This window comes from Lactuca virosa, chromosome 8 (genome assembly GCF_052849685.1).
Source record: "Lactuca virosa cultivar CGN04683 chromosome 8, Lactuca_virosa_CGN04683_v6, whole genome shotgun sequence".
Taxonomy (NCBI): Eukaryota; Viridiplantae; Streptophyta; class Magnoliopsida; order Asterales; family Asteraceae; genus Lactuca; species Lactuca virosa.
This window is the reverse complement of record NC_136433.1, coordinates 88,153,207-88,173,833: the sequence shown is the minus strand read 5'-3', so window position 1 is coordinate 88,173,833 and position 20,627 is coordinate 88,153,207.

The following is a 20,627-nucleotide window of genomic DNA, read 5'->3' as shown; positions in this document are numbered from 1 at the left end:
CGAGTCCAAGGCCAAAAATGCAAAATACTTAAATAAAAATACATACCAAGAACCAGGTGCTACAAATCTCCCCTACTTATTTTAGACTTTGTCCTCGAAGTCTGCTGCTCGATCCTGGAACAGCTCTGGGTAATGCTCCATCATCTCATCCACCGACTCCCAAGTCCATTCCGAGCCCTTCCGGAGCTGCCACTGCACCTTCACGAGCTCCACCCTCTTGTTCCTCAGATCCTTCGACTTCTGGTCGAGGATCGCTACAGGCCGCTCAATATAATTCAGGCTGTCATCGACCTGAATGTCCTCTAAGGGTACCACTGCTGAGTCGTCCACCAGGCACTTCTGCAGCTGCGAGACGTGGAAAGTGTTGTGGATCTGACTGAGTTCGGCTGGCAGATCCAATCTATAAGCCACCTTGCCCACTCGGGCTATAACCCTGAAGGGTCCAATATACCTGGGACCCAATTTGCCCCGTTTCCTAAATCGGATGGCGCCCTTCCATGGCGACACCTTCAGGAGAACCATATCCTCGACCTGAAACTCCAGGTCCGATCGGCGCTTGTCTGCATAGATTTTCTGCCGACTCTGCGCAGTCTGAAGTCTGCTCCTGACCTGCTGAATCCGTTCGGTCGTCTTGAGCACTACATCGGTGCTCCCCATGACCCTCTGGCCAACCTCGCCCCAGCGTATCGGGGTCCTGCACTTCCTCCCGTACAACATCTCGAAGGGGGGTCGATCGATACTCGCATGATAGCTATTATTATATGAGAACTCCGCCAACGGGAGGTAGGTATCCCAGCTACCTCCGAAGTCTAAAACACATGCCCACAGCATATCCTCTAGTGTCTGGATGGTCCGCTCGCTCTGACCATCCGTCTGCGGGTGAAAGGCGGTGCTAAAATGCAGACGAGTACCCAGCTCGTCATGAAACTTCTTCCAAAACCTGGAAGTGAACCGCACATCCCTGTCTGAAATCACCGATACTGGCACCCCGTGCCGCGCCACTACCTCCCTGATATAGATATCGGCCAACCTTTCGGCCGAAATACTTTCCTGAATCGGGATAAAATGGGCGCTCTTGGTCAATCGATCGACGGTGAACCAAATCGAATCCACTCCCCACGCGGTCCTGGGAAGCTTTGTGATAAAATCCATCGTAATATCCTCCCATTTCTACAGTGGGATATCCAACGGCTGCATCTTGCCGTGTGGCCTCTGGTGCTCGGCCTTGACCTTCCTGCAGGTCAAGCACCACTCCACGTACCATGCTACGTCCCGCTTCATGCAGGGCCACCAATAATCAGGACGAAGATCTCTATACATCTTCGTCGCTCCGGGATTGATAGAAAATCTGGATTTGTGTGCCTCCTCCATCAAGATCTGGTGCACGCCTCCATGATAAGGGACCCACACCCTATGGTGAAGAGTCAATAACCCTCAGCTATCATAATCGAAGGAGGAAACCTGCCCCACAATCCGCTCGCTCTTCCGATGTTCCTCCTTCACGGCCTCCTGCTGGGCCTCCCGAATCTGCTCCAACAGCGGAGTCACCACTGTCATCCTCAGACAGATATCCCTGATCGGCGCTGCCTTGCGGCTAAGCGCGTCGGCCACCACATTGGCCTTCCCCGGGTGGTAAAGGATCTCGCAATCGTAATCCTTCACCACGTCCAACCACCGACGCTGCCTCATGTTTAGATTCGGCTGATCCATGAGGTACCTCAAGCTCTTGTAGTCCGTGTAAATCGTACAACGAACCCCATAGAGGCAATGACGCCAAATCTTGAGGGCGAACACAACAGCCCCCAACTCCAAATCATGCGTCGGGTAGTTCGCCTCGTGAGGCTTCAGCTGCCTCGAAGCGTAAGCAATAACATGCCCTCTCTGCATCAATACTGCACCCAAGCCCGAGATGGACGCATCACAGTACACGACGAGATCCTCCATGCCCTCTGGCAGGGCTAAGATTGGCGCCTCGCACAATCTCTTTCTCAGTGTCTCGAATGCAGCCTGCTGCTCAGGCCCCCAACGAAAGACCACGACCTTCCTCATTAGCCTGGTCAGGGGTAAGGCTATCTTGGAGAAATCCTGGATGAATCTCCGATAGTAGCCGGCTAATCCCAGGAAACTCCGAATCTCAGATGGAGACCTCAGAACCTCCCATCTCATCACGGCCTCCACTTTGGCCGGATCAACTGAAATCCCGTTCTGGTTGACAAGGTGCCCAAGAAACTGCACCTCGCGCAACTAGAACTCGCACTTGGAGAACTTAGCATACAAGCTCTCCCTCCTCAAAGTCTCCAGAACCTCTCGCAGATGCTCCTCATGCTGCTCTCGCGTCTTGGAGTAAACCAAGATATCATCGATAAACACTATCACAGACCGGTCTAACATCGGTCTACACACGCGGTTCATGAGGTCCATGAACGCGGCAGGAGCGTTGGTGAGCCCGAAAGGCATCACCACGAACTCATAGTGGCCATAACGCGTCCGAAACACCGTCTTCTATACATCCTCCTCTCTGACCCTCATCTGATGATACCCTGAACGTAAATCAATCTTGGAGAACCAAGATGCTCCCTGTAGCTGGTCAAAGAGGTCATCAATCCTCGGGAGTGGGTAACGGTTCTTCACCGTTACCTTATTCACCTCCCTATAGTCTATACACATCCGATGCGACCCGTCCTTTTTCTTCACGAACAAAATCGTGGCTCCCCAGGGAGAACTACTCGGTCTAATGAATCCCTTGTCTAACAGCTCCTGCAGCTGTGTAGACAACTCCTGCATCTCGGGAGGAGCCAACCGATACGGTGCCTTGGCTATCGGAGCTGCACCAGGGACTAGGTCGATCCTGAACTCCACCTGTCGCTCCGGAGGTATCCCAGGCAGCTCCTCGGGGAATACGTTCGCGAACTCTCGCACCACGGGCACATCGCCCCTCGTCGCCCTACCCGCCTCCCGGGTATCCATAACATAAGCGACATAACCTGCGCAACCCTGCTGGAGGTAACGCCTAGCTCTCGCTGCTGAACATAGAGCTGGTCCTCGATGTGGCCTCTCGCCCTGAATCACCAGCTCTCCCCCACTTGGGGTCCTGATCCGCACCAACTGCTGCGCACAGTCAATCACTGCCCCATTGGGGCTCAGCCAATCCATTTCTATAATCACCTTGTTCCCTCTCAATGGAATAGGAACCAGGTCTACCAGATAACGCTCCTCGCACAATCTCAAAACACAATCTCGGAAGACCTCAGATGCTCGCACTGACCGGTCGTCCGCAATCTCGACCTCTAGAGGGCAATCCAACATGCCCGAAGACTCAGGAAACTTCTTGCTAAGCGCAAGAGAGACAAATGATCGGGTAGCACCCGAATCAAACAATACCTGAACTGGGATATCGTTCACATGGAACGATCCTAAACAGAGCACATACATAACATATCAAAATCACAGCAGCATATCATAAAACCATAAACAAGAGGTCATACCTGTCACCACATCGGGTGCAGCGCATGCCTCCTCGGTAGTCAACTGGAAAGCCCGGCTCCTCACCACCGGAGCCTCCGCCTTGCCCTGCCGACCATCAGTAATCCGTAGGGTCACTGGAGCTGGCGCCTTTACTGGCGCTGCTGCTGTCAACTGGGGGCAATTGGCCTTCTTGTGGCCCCTCTGGTTGCAGTGGAAACACAGCAACTCAGATGTCGGAATAGTGGGTGCAGGGGCGGTACAATCCCTACTGAAGTGCCCTGTCTTGCCGCACTTGTAGCAGCCCGACGATCCCAACCTACACGCCCCCTCGTGCGGCCTGCCGCATTTCCTGTAGCGGCCCTGTCCTGACTGGCCTTTCGGCCTACCATCTGATCCGTTGGGCTTCTTCCCCGAAGCCCCAGTCGTCTGTCCCTCCTCTACCTTCCTCTTCCGGATATGCTCCATATCAATCTCCCTCTCCCTTGCCCTGGCAATCATGGAATCCAGGGTAGGGCAAGCTGAAAAACTAACATGCTCCCGAATGTCAGCTCGCAGCATGTCATGGTAGCGGGTCCTCCTCATGTCCTCATCTCCCGCATACTGGGGCACCAATAACGCCCTCTCCCGGAACTTGGCGGTGATCTCCGCCACTGTCTCAGTTGTCTGCCTCATATCCAGGAACTCCCTGGCCAACTGCTGAAGCTCCACCGCAGGTGCGAACTCAGCCCTGAACCGTGTCACAAAATCCGGCCATGTCATAGCCTCAACAGCCGAGGCTCCCAGAGAGTCACCAACCGACTCCCACCAATCTCTGGCCCTGTCTCTAAAGCATCCTGCTGCATACCTCACCTTCGACCCCTCGGGGCAGAAGCTAGTCAACTGTGCAGACTCAATGTCTGCAATCCATCGTCTGGCCACAATGGGATCCTTCGCCCCATGGAAATCTGGCGCACCACTGCCCCTGAAGTCCTTAAAGGACAGTGTGCGCGATCCCGACTGGCTGGTCGCCATGTCGCTCCTGAACGCCCGGAGGCGATCCTCCATCAGCTCGACAATCCCTTCCTTGATCAACCCAAAGATGACCGGGGTCGCATCAAGGATGCCTCTAGTGATCTCGGACACGATAAACTCGCGTAGCCTCTCATCCACTGGTTCGGAACCTGAGCCCGAACCCGATCCCTCTCCTGAACTGCCAACTGCTGGCCTCCGACGTAGTACCACCATTCTGCAATACATAATGACAATCGTCAGTGATACTGATACATCTAGAGGGATCACATCCATCACGAGCTCCTTGGTCTTGCCTCAGCCTTTCTCGATTCAAGTACGGATCCTCTGCTTTCAGTAGTACGGGCCCATACTACCTTCCACATCTATCCGTACTTTCCTCAAGAACCGCCTTGACTCTACCAAGTCACTACTACTGCTACTGATCTCTACTACTCTCATCCTAGGCTTACCCTAGGGGAAATCTCTGACACCACCCAAACCGGTACTCAGCTGCTGAAGGCCTCCTTGTAATGCCAGTTGGCCATTACCTGAATACCATCACATGTAACGAGGCTCAGATAATCATTCGAGTAAAAGACTCGTCCCTACAACGGTTAGACTCAAACAAGAGCTGCGCAATAGGGTCAAATCCAATCCTCTGAGATTATTCAACCCTTATCACATGTGACTTAACGTATTCACCTAATAGTTAACTCCCATCACTCAAAGTCCCTCAAAGCACAAAGCAAGCAGCATTCAGACCAAAGGGATCGATCTCAAGCAATCCTATCCTCAGAGCAGGAAACTGTACTAGCATACAATGCTGAGCTCATACTACCAAGCATAACCTAAACAGGCTATCCTATTATTGTCTACTCAATACTAGCATGCAATTCTCATAAGCTGAAACACATAAAGCAGGCACATAAGGCATCATTCCTAGATCCTTAGTCCTATTCTAGCATGCTGTTCTACTGAAGCTGATAAACATAACATAAACTTGTATGGGTACTTTGGGGAATACTTACTTGAGCTCGGCCGATCGCGCACATCACACACTTCGTTCTTTTTCAAACTCTTTATCTTAACCTTTAGAAAATCATTTTCTTTTGTAAAAAAAAATCCTTTAGTTCCTCGATTTGAGTCTAGACACTCCCGAAGGTGCGTCCGAATCCCTCAAACGAGGGCTCTGATACCAACTTGTAACATCCCAAATTTCGAGTCCAAAAATTTCATTTTAATTAACTGATTATAAAAGCATTCACAAGAAAACCACATAAATATATCATGTCTGAAAACCCAAGTCATAAGATAGCATCATGTCAGAGTACAATCCCAGAACATCTCAAGTGCGGAAAATCAATGCGAGTGTGTATGATGTGCCGCTACCGCGCCAACTCTTTCCCCTTCGCTGAAGAGGTACCTGAAACCAAAACTGTAAACTGTAAGCACGAAGCTTAGTGAGTTCCCCCATCGTACCACCTACCATACAATCACATAGCATACATACTGCCGGGCAATTCTGGGGTGCCCGACCTACCCGATACAGCCATTCTGGGGTGCCGACCTACCCGGTACGACCATTCTGGGGTGCCGACCTACCCGTGTCAAGCCATTCTGGGGTGCTGACCTACCCATGTCAAGCCATTCTGGGGTGCTGACCTACCCTTGTCAAGCCATTCTGGGGTGCTGACCTACCCGTCGGTCTTAACAACCGACCCTCGGGGACTATTCCACCCCCTACTGCTACAATCACATATATCATAACATAAACATACTATCAGACATATCTGGGGTGTCCGAACTACCCTTCGGTCCTAACAACCGAACTTGTGGACTATGCCCCTCCTACTACCACTATCACATATAACATATCCTGCCAGCATATAAACATATCATCACATACTGTCAGACATATCTGGGGTGTCTGACCTACCCTTCGGTCCTAACAACCGAACTCTACTACTGTCACATATAACATATCATGCCAGCATATAACATACCGGGTAGTAGCAAAACTGGATGATATCACAAAGACAATCATCTAACATACAACTCCTACTGGTGGGCCGACATTGCGGCCGTAGACCCACCGCTACTGGAAGGTACCTCACCTCGTACGAGTAGCTGCTGATAATCTGTGCGGGAAACCTCCGTCCGCTGCTGCTCCGGAAATCCTCCGGCTACAATCCCCACAAACACTCAGTTAGAACTGATATCTACTCTTAGGGTAAAATGACCATTTTACCCCCAACCAAGTCCAAGTCAAAAGTCAACTTCTAGTTGACCGGACTCGCCGAGTTGGGCCGTCAACTCGTCGAGTCCCTTCCTTTTACTCGTCCTTATCCACGACTCTACTCGTCGAGTTTAGCGACGACTCGACGAGTTCCTCTCCGATATGAACATCGATTGATCCTTCATCCGACTCGCCGAGTCTGATGAACACTCGTCGAGTTCATCTTCAACAGATGAACAAGTCCTGACTTCGACTCGCCGAGTTGTATGAACAACTCGTCGAGTTCATCTTCATCCATAAGAAGATTGCCTTGGACTCGCCCAGTCTGTTCTAGCACTCGTCGAGTCCCATGAACTCCAGGTCTAAAATTAAGTCCAATGCGTTGGGTCACTCTTTCTGTCTTGTTACAACCCCTCTAACACCCAACTGAGTCCTTTTGACCCTCGACAGATATGGGACTCAAAGCCTTGGACTTGTCGAGTCCCAAGAACGGACTCGCCGAGTCGATGACATCTACACACTAAATCCTCGATTTCTGAGGTACAACACTTGACCAAAAGGTAGATCTGGGCTCCTACAATCGTTCTAGCACGTAAAGTTACAAACTTTACGTGCATACATGGGACTTTGAGTCCAAAAGGTCCTACAACATGCTCTTGGGTTGCATGGAGTCTTTCTTGGGTGTAAAAGCACCCACTTTCTGCCTTGTGACCCCTTTAAGGACCTAGATCCGAAGCCTTGTCCCCAACCACGCTTGCACTCATGGTTGGCTACCTAAAATGGCTTTAAAAGCCCTAAATCTCCACCAAATGGGATCTAGCAAATGAACAAGCAAGTTAGCAACTTTATACCTTCTGATGGCTGAAGATGAAGCACAAACTCGAACCCTTCTGTTCTCCTCTTGTTTCCTCAAGCCTTTCTCATTCCTTCTTAAGACTATCAACACCAAAATCCACCAAAATGGCTTAGATTGCTTCAACAACGGCTAGGGTTTTCTATAGAGGGTGTTTGGGAGCATAAGGGGGCAATGGAGGCTGTATAAGGTTGTTTAAATATGGTGCAAACCCTCAGATTAGGGTTTTGTCCATACAGAGCCTACTCGCCGAGTCCGGGACCCGACTCCACGAGTCCATCACTTAAATCTCGCATCTCATCCCGCTTCTACTCGGCGAGTTGGTCCTTCAACTCGCCGAGTCCAAGGCCAAAAATGCAAAATACTTAAATAAAAATACATACCAAGAACCAGGTGCTATAGCTCCTCATGCTGCTCCTGAGTCTTGGATTAAACCAAGATGTCATCGATGAAAACTATCACAGACCGATCCACCATCGGTCTGCATACGCGGTTCATGAGGTCTATGAACGCGGCAGGAGCATTAGTGAGCCCGATGGGCATCACCACGAAATCGTAGTGGCCATAGCGAGTCTGGAACGCAGTCTTCTGTACATCCTCGTCTCTGACCCTCATCTGTGTTGGATTAAGTGTTTAAGCCCATAACTATAACTGGTATGTACTTGACCCGAGAGTAGCATGATCCATTTGGGTTGCATATCACCACGACAATTTGATAGGATGGACTTTTGAGAAGAGGTTATTTATGATTTATTAATATATTATAAGTTCTAATATATTAATATGAAATCATATTATTTAATTAGTATTGATCAAGAATTAATTTAGTGATCAAAAGAGACTAATTAAATATATGGAGTTGATTTGGTAAATCAATGATTCTTATAAGTGTGGGCCAATTGTTATTTAGGATGGGCTAAACCAATATGGTAGTCCATGGAGGTTTAACCCATGGATCCTAGGTAATATGAAAGGTCATGGGCATTAGGGTTTACATGGATGTAACCCTAATCTTGCCACACTATATAAGAAGCCCCTTAGCATCCAAAATGTGACACCAGTGTTCTTGGAGATCATTGAGCCGATTTTGGTGTAAGCATATTCTCTCAAAATTCATCCTTTGTCCAAAGGTGTGTTGTGAACCATTTGAGGTGTCACACTTGGGGCACTAAGTTCTTAAAGGCCAAAACTACAAGCTACAACAAAGAGGTAATTCTATAACTCAATTCTATGTTGTTTATATAAAATGTATGCTAGTTGTAGGCTTAATGCTTTGGAAACAATATTGCATGTATAATTAGAGAAAACATAGATCCAAAGCATTTAGGGTTGTATGTGCACCATAGGATGTTGTAGTATACTAAAACCCAACAGTGGTATCAGAGCCTAGGGTTGTTTTCTATTATACTTGATGTTTTATTGGTTTTCAAAGTGAAAAAAATCAAATTTTATGCCTTCTGCCTAGTGAACTCGCCGAGTCCACTGGGTGACTCGTTGAGTCCCCTCCTAAAATAGCCAACTCGACGAGTCCAGTTCATGTACTGTAACATCCCAAAAATACAACCGAAAAATTTTTGTTTCAAAACTTTACTAAACCATAATATCAATTATTAAAAGATAAAACCATGAATCGTGTATCTCAAAATGTCGTAATAAATTTATCAAATTGAAACTAGTGTCAAGATCATATCAAAATATCAGAGTCTAACTCCCAGGCTAAAACTGTGGTGTGTGCCATGCCATCATCCCGAGCCCTTCCCTTTGCTAGCTGAAGTACCTGAAACCAAAACTGAAACTGTAAGCACGAAGCTTAGTGAGCTCCCCCAAACTACCACATACCATACAATAACATATAAAGCACATACTGGGCCTCGCCCAGTGCATCGGACCGATGTCCGGAACTGACTAGGGCCTTGCCTACTGCATCGGACCGAAGTCCGGAACTGACTAGGGCCTTGCCCACTGCATCCGACCGAAGTCCGGAACTACTAGGGCCTTGCCCACTGCATCCGACCGAAGTCCGGAACTAACTAGGGCCTTGCCCACTACATCGGACTGAAGTCCGGAACTGCATCGGACCGAAGTCCGGAACTAACTGAACATAGCATAACATAATCATAGCATATAATATGAACACATATACTGCATACTGCATCGGACCATAGTCCGGAACACATAACACATACCATGCCTATATCACAAAGACACCAATCATACTGAACTACTGCATCGGACTGTAGTCCGGAACTACTGCTAACTAAACGGGCCGACATTGTGGCCGTAGACCCGTTCCTACTGGAAGGAAACTCACCTCGTAAGGCTGGCTGCTGAAATGCTCCTCGGGAACTGTCTGACTGCTGTTTTGGTAACTCCCCGACTACAATTCCCAAAAGACACTTAATCAGACACTGATAACTAATCTTAGGGTAAAATGACTATTTTACCCCCTAGTCAAAGTCAACAATCCGTTGACCTGACTCGCCGAGTTGGGCCGCCAACTCGTCGAGTCCCTATCTTTCCTTCTACTCCCTTTCCCGACTCTACTCATCGAGTTTAGCGAAGACTCGACGAGTTCTCCTTCTATAATAACATCGAGTCAACCTTTATCTGACTCGTCGAGTTGTATGAACAACTCGTCGAGTCCTCCTTCATCATATGAACACGTCCAGTCTATGACTCGCCGAGTTGTATGAACGAATCGTCGAGTCTGTTCTTGTGGGAAGAAGATTGTCTTGGACTCGCCGAGTCAGGGCGTAGACTCGTCGAGTCCCTCTACACTCGGATCCATGTCTTAACTCACTGAGTCTTTACTCCACTCGCTAAACAGACTCGCTTCTACTGAACAGGGAATCTAAGACTCGCGACCTGACTCGCCGAGTCCGAAGAACGACTCGCCGAGTCCTTTGCATGCAGATTCTATTCAGCCGATTCTAATCAGTTTCAGTGCATCCAATTCATAGATTTGGGTTTCTGGGACAATCTGAACACGTAAAGTTGCTAACTTTACGTGTATCTATGATGCAATGAAGCAATAACACTCAAACTTGGCTATAATGGGGGTTACTTGTCTAGAACAAGGCCATGGCTGCCGAAAGGCGGCCTTCTTGAGCTCCTGGAACTCAAGAGAGGCTAGATCCGAGAAATGGATTGATTACAAAGCTTCATCACTAGGGATTTGGGGTTTTTGAGCTCAAAACCATCAATTTGGGGACAAACTAGATCTAGCAATACAATAACCAAGATGAAAGCTTTATTACCAGAAAGGATGGCCAAAGAGGAGTATAATCTGGATCTACTTCTTCTTCCTTGAGTTCTTCTACCTTCTCCTTCTTCTTCTTGCTCAACAATGCACCAAGATTCCTTCACAAGGGCAAAAATCACTCACACACACTTTAAGGAGGCTAGGGTTTCGGGAATAAGTCTCTGAGAGGTGAAGGAGGCTGGTTTGGGGCTATAATGGTGTTTAAATAGGGTACACTCCCTAAAATTAGGGCTTCATCCAGACTGGCGGACTCGCCGAGTCCGGAATATGGACTCGTCGAGTCGCCACGCCTACCCCACGTGCTAACTCGCTCCTACTCGACGAGTTAGGGCCACTGACTCGTCGAGTAGCTTCTAAAATAAAAAGAAAAATAATGTTTTAAATGCATACCAGGAACGGGGTGTTACAATTCTCCCCCACTTATCTTAGACTTCATCCTCGAAGTCTGCTGCTACTGAATCTGAAAATAACTCCGGATAATGGTCCCTCATCTCCTCCTCTGTCTCCCATGTCCATTCTGAACCCTTCCGGTGCTGCCATTGCATCTTCACTAGCTGAACCACCTTGTTCCTCAAGGTCTTCGTCTTCCGATCCAAGATCGCAACTGGTCTCTCGATGTAATTCAGGCTGCTGTTAACCTGAATATCCTCCAACGGTACAACTGCTGATTCATCCACCAAACACTTCCGTAACTGAGACACATGGAAAGTGTTGTGGATCTGGCTAAGCTCTGCTCCAAGATCTAACCGATAAGCAACCCGACCCACCCGGGCCAAAACCCTAAAGGGACCAATGAATCTGGGGCCCAACTTGCCTCTCTTCCGGAACCTGATGACACCCTTCCAGGGTGACACTTTCAGGAGGACCATATCGCCTACCTGGAACTCCAAATCAGAATGCCTCCTATCGGCGTAACTCTTTTGTCGACTCTAAGCAGTCTGGAGCTGGCTACAGACCTGCTGTATCAACTCTGTGGTCTTAAGCACCACTTCAGTTCTCCCCATGACTCTCTGACCGACCTCGCCCCAACAGATTTGGGTCCTACACTTCCTCCCGTAGAGCATCTCAAAGGGAGGCCGGTCTAGATTGGAGTGGTAACTGTTGTTATACGAAAATTACGCTAATGGAAGGTACTGTTGGGTCTTATTGTGTTGCGTCATGGGCTTGTGTTTTGTATCCGGATTGGGCCTGTCCATCCGTGATTATCTAATAGGGTTATACTATAAATAGTGCATGCATGTATGCATTAGATACGTTCGTGATTATTATCGTTTATTGTTTTGTAACCCTAAACACCTCTACAGTCGAAGTTCTTAATCGAGCTCTTCTGAGGTGTTAAAGCATTAATCATACGACACATTCAAAGCCATTCTTGTGTTCATAATTACGTTCTTAATTGTTTGTCTGCATAGAATCTATCGATCCTAATTGAACTTTGTTTCAACAATTGGTATCAGAGCAGGAGACTGTGTGATCAATACACATTCCTTCTGTATTCAGAATTCTTTAGGGTTTATGCTTTTATCGTATAAATAGAAGTCGTCTTCTTCTTATCGACGGCAACTCCGTTTTCTGATAAAACCCTAATCTCAAGTTTACAGGTCTGATTCTAGCAGTTCACCATGTCTCACGAAGATTCACAAACAAATCCCATCAACATCTCAAACAGCATTGGATCCACTACCAGGATTCCCATTCTTTACACTCAAGACTATGAAGTATGGACGCATCACTTTGAAGATTACGTGGTTGGATCTGAAGAAAATGGCTATCTCATCTGGGAAGCTATCACGCTTGGGCCGTTTGTTCACTCAGGAACGAACACGACAGTTAAGTCCCAAAAGGAATATAACAAGCTAGTGGCGGATGTAGACAAGATGCCACAGGATGAGAAGGACAAGTTGCTGTGTAATGTGAAGGCGATGAGAATTATTAGATTCGCCTTGCAATCTGACACTTTTCGGTTAGTTGGTTCATGCACGACGGCCAAATAAATCTGGGATAGGTTGAAAGAACTCTATTCAACCGATGAAGATCTAAAACACTCCATTCAAACCTTGTTGTTGTCAGAATTTGGAGTTTTCGAACAGAAACCAGAAGAAAAACTAATACAAACTTTCGATCGGTTCAATCATCTCCTAAGTAAGATGATCAAGCATGGAATAGAAAGAAAGTTGATCGAGCAGAAGGTAACCTTCATGAACGGTCTGAGACCAGAATGGATGGCTGTGGTTTCAACAGTGAAAGCACATGAACAGTTTAAATCTTACTCACTAGCGAAACTTGTGGGAATACTTAAGTCCCATGAAAGTGTAGTAACCAAAGAGGCGTAGGTAGTTTCTGGTGTGGGATCGTTGGCCCTTGTCTCAAAAGGAAAAAGCATTGCAGAAGAAGAAGAAGAAGAGTCGGATATGTCTGAGTGTGACCTTACAAGCGAGGAGTACGCTGATGGTCACCAATCCAAAGAAGTTTGCACAAAGAAAATTTCCTGTCAACAAGAACCGAAACTGGCAGGGAAGTTACAGTTCTGAGAAGGTGAAGGATGAAGCGAAAAATTCTTCTCAAAAGGATGAAGACAAGAAAGAGATCAAGCTTGCAGGAGACTCTGGGTTCGACTGCAATTACTGTCACAACAAGAACCACTTTGCCAAAGATTGCATGCTGAGGAAAATGGCTGAGAAAAGAGATGGTGAAGACGATGAGGCGTACTACATGCGCAAGTTGGAGGAGATCAAGAAAAAGAAGGCAACTAACAGTTCTATGAATGCCTTGATTGTGCAGGAGAATGCAGATGAAGATGAGTTCGGTGGCGTTGAAGTTTGGTCAACCGATTCTGAAGATGAAGAGGTGAGAAAGCCCACTCATGGAAGAGCTTATGTGGCAAAGGATGTAGGTTCGGCTGGAAGATGTTTGATGGTCACAGCTGGTGCATCAACCGAAAGTGCAAGTAAGGAGCCGAACCTAACTGAGGACAAATGCTTTGCAGCCAAGCCCGTGAGCGAGAAGATCAACGACTGTGATCGGCTGATCAAAAAGGTACAATCAATCCTTGAATCACTTAAAATTCCAGTAACAGATTTTGAAGAAGAATTAAATGAATTAAAATTTAAATTTTCTAACTTAAGTGGTAGTCTCATGCAAACTCGCTTAGCGAATTCTAACCTAACTGACCAACTCAGCAGGGTGTCTTCAAAACGTGAGGAGAGAAGGATGTGGATTGAGCTAAAGGAGGCGGAATTAAATAGGGCTAGGGATGAAAGTATTTATTTGCAAAGAGACAATTTAAAGTTTTAAAAAAAAAGGAATGTTTTTTGTTTAATTGCTAAGCACTTATATACCAATATTGCTCAATTGCATTTAAGTTGTGAGATAGGGAAGAAGATTCATAAGATGATCTTACCCTTCCTTGAATTTAAGGAGGATGAGGTCATTGCTGAGTGTGAATCAATTGTGTCCTCAGAAGAGACATCCATCTTTTACAAAATTGGACTGGACAAGATAGAACCTTCATTGACTCTAAGGAACATAAATGTATGCTTAAAAATCTTTTAGATGAAAATGATAGGTTAAAAATTAAGTCCGAAACTATTCAATCATTTGATTCGTCAAACGCCAAATTAATTTCAAAAAATAAAATGAACTTAGAAAATACGTCTGAATTTGATGAGGAAAGTGAGATGAGCGAAATCTCAGTAGAAGACGTAGTTGATTGCTCTGAGTTTATGAAGAGCGAAACTGAAAATGAGAAACCCCTCATATCTGAAAATTCAGTTGAATTCGCTCGCCTGTCAAAAGACAAGCCACAGAAACTCAAAGAAAAAGCTATGGTTTATCAAAAGGTTCAAACTGTGCCAAATCAGGTCTATGCAGTTACCGGTGTCACTGCAAAACAAACTGCAGAGTTAAAAATCTTGGTCGACAAAGACAATGCTGAAGGGTGTGACGATTACTTCTGGTCAGCCCCTATTGACAACGCAGATGAAACCATAGGCTTATCTGAGCAAACTTCATGGAGGGTTAAAGGAAGATATGTTGCTGAACCCATCAACAAACCCTCGAGTTTCGACAAACCAAGCACAAGTGGAACAAAGGAAATCCCGGAAGAACCAATGAAAGAACCGATTGTTCCAACTAAGACAACCGAAACTCAAAAGGAGAAGCCAAAGGCTAGCTTCAATATCTACAAATCTAAGAAGGAGTTAGCTAAATAGAAACGCCAAAGAAATCAAAGATACATGAAGAATCTGAATGAGCGAAAACGTCATTGGCAATCTCAAAATCCCAACTACATACCTCCTAAGAAAGAATCAATTGACAAAGGAAAGGAAAAGCTAAATGGAAAAGAAAATTTCAGTCCAAATTCCTACTATTCCAAATCTCAGAACCGAACATCTACTTTCGGTCCCAAAACTAACGCGCAGAACCGAATGTCTAGTTTCGGTCCAAACGTCAAGACCAAGAACCGAATGTCTAGTTTCGGTCCAAACGTCAAGACCAACAACCAAACGCCTACTTTCGGTCCCAACAACGGCACTCAGAACCGAAAGTCAAGTTTCGGTCCCAAGTCTAGTTTCAGTCCTTCCAACTCACAAAGGAAATCAAATTCAGTGAAGGACATCAAAGGAAAGGGAAAGCTTGATTCTGATTCTAATTTCAATAATAAGAAAAAGTCAGCTAACCCTAGGATTCAAAAGAAAACACCAAAACCTTCTAACAACACACCATCAAAAACACCAAAAATTAAACAAGATAAAACCAAAATCAAGGTGTACACCATCAAAAGAAAAGATCAATCAACTCTAGTAAAACGAACTTATTTGGTTGATATTCTACTGCAATTCCTTTTTCTGTGAAAAACTCACCAGGACCCAAGAAACTTTGGGTTCTTAAATCTGCTTGAATTTGCAGGTGATACGTGACGAGCAGTTAGATGATGAATGGTATATAGACAGTGGCTGCTCGCGTCACATGACAGGAAGGAAGGAAGAGTAATGGAGTTTCAGTCCCTAAAGGATGGTGGATGTGTGAAGTATGGCAATAACTCGTATGGAATAATCAAAGGTTATGGTATGATAATCAACGGAGACTTCTCGATTCGAAAAGTAGCGTATGTGGAAGGATTGTAGCATAACCTCATCAGTGTGTCACAATTAGTTGTGGGAACAGGTCTGAAGGTTTCATTTGATGATGAGGGCTCAGAAATAATTGAGAAGCAATCCAAAAAGGTTCTGTTGAAGTCTGAACGCAAGGGATAGATGTATCCTTTAAATCTCAACCCAATTCGAGGAAAACCAGCAATATGTCTGCTATCAAAGACGAACACTGATGAAAGCTGGTTGTGGCATCGACGTCTATCGCACCTGAACTTCAAAGAAATTAATAAGTTGGTGCTTGGTGATCACGTTCGAGCCCTTCCTCTTCTCAAGTTTGACAAGGAACATCTGTGTGCAGCGTGTGAGATGGGCAAACAAAGCAGAAAGAGCCATCCTACACGAATCAATACAAAGATAGTTGAAGCTCTTGAACTTCTGCACATTGACTTATGTGGACCTTCGGCTATCGAAAGCTTCGGTGGTAGTAAGTTCATTCTTGTCATAGTAGATGATTTTTCACGCTTCACCTGGGTTTTCTTTCTTAAACAGAAATCAGATGTAACTCCCAAGCTGAAGACGTTCATCAAGCAAGTGGAAGTACAGCTGCGAAAGACAGTGAGGAATATCAGAAGCGACAATGGGCTGGAATTCAAGAATAAAGATTTTGAGGATTTTCTGGCAGACAAGGGGATATCTCACAACTTTTCAGCCCCTTATACTCCACAACGGAATGGGATTGTTGAAAGACGAAACCGTTCTTTATGTGAAGCAGCCAGAACTATGCTCAGCTTCGCCTCTCTTCCACTATACTTTTGGGCTGATGCAGTTGCAACCGCGTGCTACACTTAGAACCAATCTTTACTCAACAAAAGATTCTCAATCACTTCATATGAGATCTTAAACAATCGAAAGCCCAACGTCAAATTTTTCCACGTGTTCGGTTCAAGGTGTTTCATCTTTAATTCAAAGGAGAACCGAAACAAGTTTGACGTCAAAGCAGATGAGGGAATTTTTCTTGGTTATTCACTAACTTCAAAGGCATACAGAGTTTTGAACAAACGCTCCAAACGCATTGAAGAAACATATTACGTAACCTTTGACGATAATTACATGAAGAAGGTTCAAAGGAGCGAAAGTGTCTTAGAGGAAATATTTCCTGAATCAGGACAGGTCTCAGTTCCAATATCCAACTTGTTTGATGAGTACATTCGGTTATTTGATGAACCAGAGAAAGCAGCACACTCAGAGGCGAAAGCAGCAGACAACAAAATCGACTATCTCAAAAAGATCATAGATGAAGCTGCCAAAGAAATGGAAAGTGAACCTCCTAAACCGACAGGTGGTCAACCCTCCATTGGCTCTCCAAACAACGGCTCAATGTTCAAGGGGGAGAGTTCATCAGCACCAAATACAACCGAAATGTCTTTCGAGGGGGAGAATCCAATTCCATCCCCAACTCATAAAGGTCCAGGCGAGGGGGAGCATACAACTCCAAACCCACCCAAAAATAGTCCAATCGAGGGGGTGAATCCGACTTCCACAAAGGATGACAAATATGATCCTGACACTGGTTACACTTCGCCAGTTGAGGGGGAGAAAGAGAATACAACTGACGAAGGTGATCAATCAGAACTTGAAGAGGGAGTAAATGCAGAGTTGGATCCAGCCTATGACCCATATTATCCTCCATTAGTGAAATGGACCAAGGATCATCCCAAAGCACAAATCATTGGTGAATCATCTGAGAAAGTTCTCACTCGTTCTCAATTGAAAGCGAAACAAACTGCATTATTCTCTAAAGTTGAATTCTGTATGTTTAATTCGTTTATCTCCAAAGTCGAACCAAAAACAGTTAATGCTGCACTTGATCATTCTGATTGGGTTCAAGCAATGCAAGATGAGCTTCATGAGTTCGAATGCAATCGAGTTTGGAGACTGATTCCCACACCAAAGGATGCTTCAGTGGTTGGCTTGAAATGGGTGTTCAGGAATAAATTGGACAAAGAGGGGAACGTCATTAGAAACAAGGCTAGGTTGGTAGTAAAAGGATATTGCCAAGAGGAAGGGATAGATTATGAGGAAACCTTTGCTCTAGTAGCAAGGTTGGAATCAGTTAGAATCTTTCTGGCATACGCTGCTCATAAAAACTTCGAAGTTTTCCAAATGGATGTAAAATGCGCTTTCTTGAATGGAGAACTAGAAGAAACAGTGTATGTTGAGCAACCTCCCGGGTTCGTGAACGAGAAATTCCCTGATCATTGCTATGTGCTGGATAAAGTTGTATATGGTTTAAAGCAAGCACCAAGGGCCTGGTATGAAACTTTAACTCGCTTTCTGAAAATGTCGAAATTTAAGCAAGGTTCGGTTGACCCAACCTTCTTCCGAAAGAAAGATGGCGAACATCTAATGATAGTTCAAATTTATGTCGATGACATCATCTTCAGCTCCACGAATCGTAGCTTAACGGCTGAATTCAGGAAGTTGATGGAGACTAAATTTGAAATGAGCGCAATGGGTCCGATTAATTTTTTCCTTGGTTTGAATATTAGACAGGGACCAGAAGGTATCTTTATCAACCAGGAGGCATACACAAAGAACTTGCTGACAAAATTTGGTATGACGGGAGATTCAAAAGTGAAGGTTCCTATGGCGTTTGGCACTAAGTTAACACCTTTTCTGGAAAAACCTGCTGTTGACATAACACTATATCGACAAATGATAGGGTCCCTTATGTATCTAACAGCTAGTAGACCGGACATTATGTTTTCTGTTTGTTACTGTGCCAGGTTTCAAGCTAATCCAAGAGAACCTCACATGGTGGCGGTGAAAAATATTTTCCGTAATCTGAAGCGAACCTCATCTCTCAGTCTCTGGTACCCTGCTAGATCTGGATTCTTCATTCAAGCTTTTTCTGATGCTGATCTTGGAGGATGTGGTCTAGACCGAAAGAGCACTACAGGTGGATGCCAATTCCTTGACGGTAAACTTGTTAGCTGGCAGTCCAAGAAGCAAACATGTGTGTCACTTTCAACAGCCGAAGCTGAGTATATAGCTGCAACATCTTGTACCTCTCAAGTAATATGGATTCAAAGTCAACTAAGAGATTATGGGTTGAGTATGAAAAAGATTCGTCTCTATTGTGACTCAGAAAGTGCAATAAGAATATGTCACAATCCAGTGCAACACTCAAAGACTAAGCATATTGCACTTAGATATCATTTCATCAAGGACCATGTAGAAGATGGGAACGTGGAAGTACATTTCGTTCGGTCCTCTGATCAACGGGCTGACATATTCACTAAAGCCTTACCTGAAGCGAGCTTCAATAAAATTTTACAAGGCCTGGGAATGATGGAAGCAGAGTCGGTACCGAATCCTCAAATCTCTCACTAAAAAAATTAGACAAGTGAAATAGAGCGAACGCTCGGTCTATTTCGATTCCGGATTTTTCGGGAACTGAAATGAACCGAACGCTCGGTCTATTTCGGCTCCATAATTTTCGGGAACCGAAATGAACCGAACGCTCGGTCTATTTCGGCTCTGGAATTTTAAGGAACCGAAATGAACCGAACGCTCGGCTTATTTCGCTTCATTCTTTTAAGATAAGGTTTCGGTTGTACATTTTGTTTATTCTTTTAACTCTATTTTTCTTATTTTTTTTAAGAGTGTTTTATGCTACTTTATTTTTGTCTTTCTGTTTTTATTATTTTTCAGAAAACTTCAAAATTTCAAAAATATTTTCTCTTTTTGTTTTTATTATTTTTCAGAAAACTTCAAAAAAAAAAATTTCAAAAATATTTTCTCTTTCTGTTTTTATTATTTTTCAGAAAACTTCAAAAATCCAAAAATATTTTCTTTTTCTGTTTTTATTATTTTTTAGAAAATCTCAAAACTTCAAAAATATTTTTCTCAAATTTTTTTCTTTGTTTGGTTTGTTTGTTTGTTTTGTTTGTGTGGTGTGTTTGTTTGCTTGTTCTTTTAATTAGGTCCCACGTATACCAGTACAACAGAATTTGGAACTAAGGCAGGTACAATTATTTCCATATGAACTAGTTAAGGGTCCCTAGAAGCATGCTGCTGCATGTTGACCAAAGCCTCTATGACTAAGAGCAAGGCCTTAATGATTCGATCTATACCTATCGTTTCTTCCCAAATCAGGCTGTTAAAATCAACTCCAGTCAAGAGCTACCTTAATCTTCTCAAATGAGTTAAGAGTTTTTCTGCTTTGTCATGTCTTTATAGCAGAAGGTACTTTCGGTTCTTTAACCACCCTCCTCATATTCTCCATCAACTTTCGGTTCACCACTGTAACCCTTGAGACTCTCGGTCTTTACCACTGAGGTTTATGGTTGCATAAAATTTATGTTTGTGATCTTGGATACGTATACCACGTGCTGAGTGAAACCCATAATCCAACACCAACAATGAATTGACGGTGAATTATTATATTCAAGATCTTACTGGTTACCTAATGAAATCTCATTTTTCTTTTTGAGTGGTCTTTTATGAAATTGTCTAACACCAAGGCTTTTCTTCCCAAAAAGATTCAGTTTGTTTTTATTTTTGAGATTCCTATCACTTCTTTTGTCACTATAAATTATATCCAATCTACTTGTTCAACAGACCACATCGGTCTCACAAGTACTTCTTCCAATGTTCGGTCTTATGTTAAGAATCGACGTTCGGTTGAAGATCAGCTACCCTTAGCCTTTAAATTAAAAGAAGCCT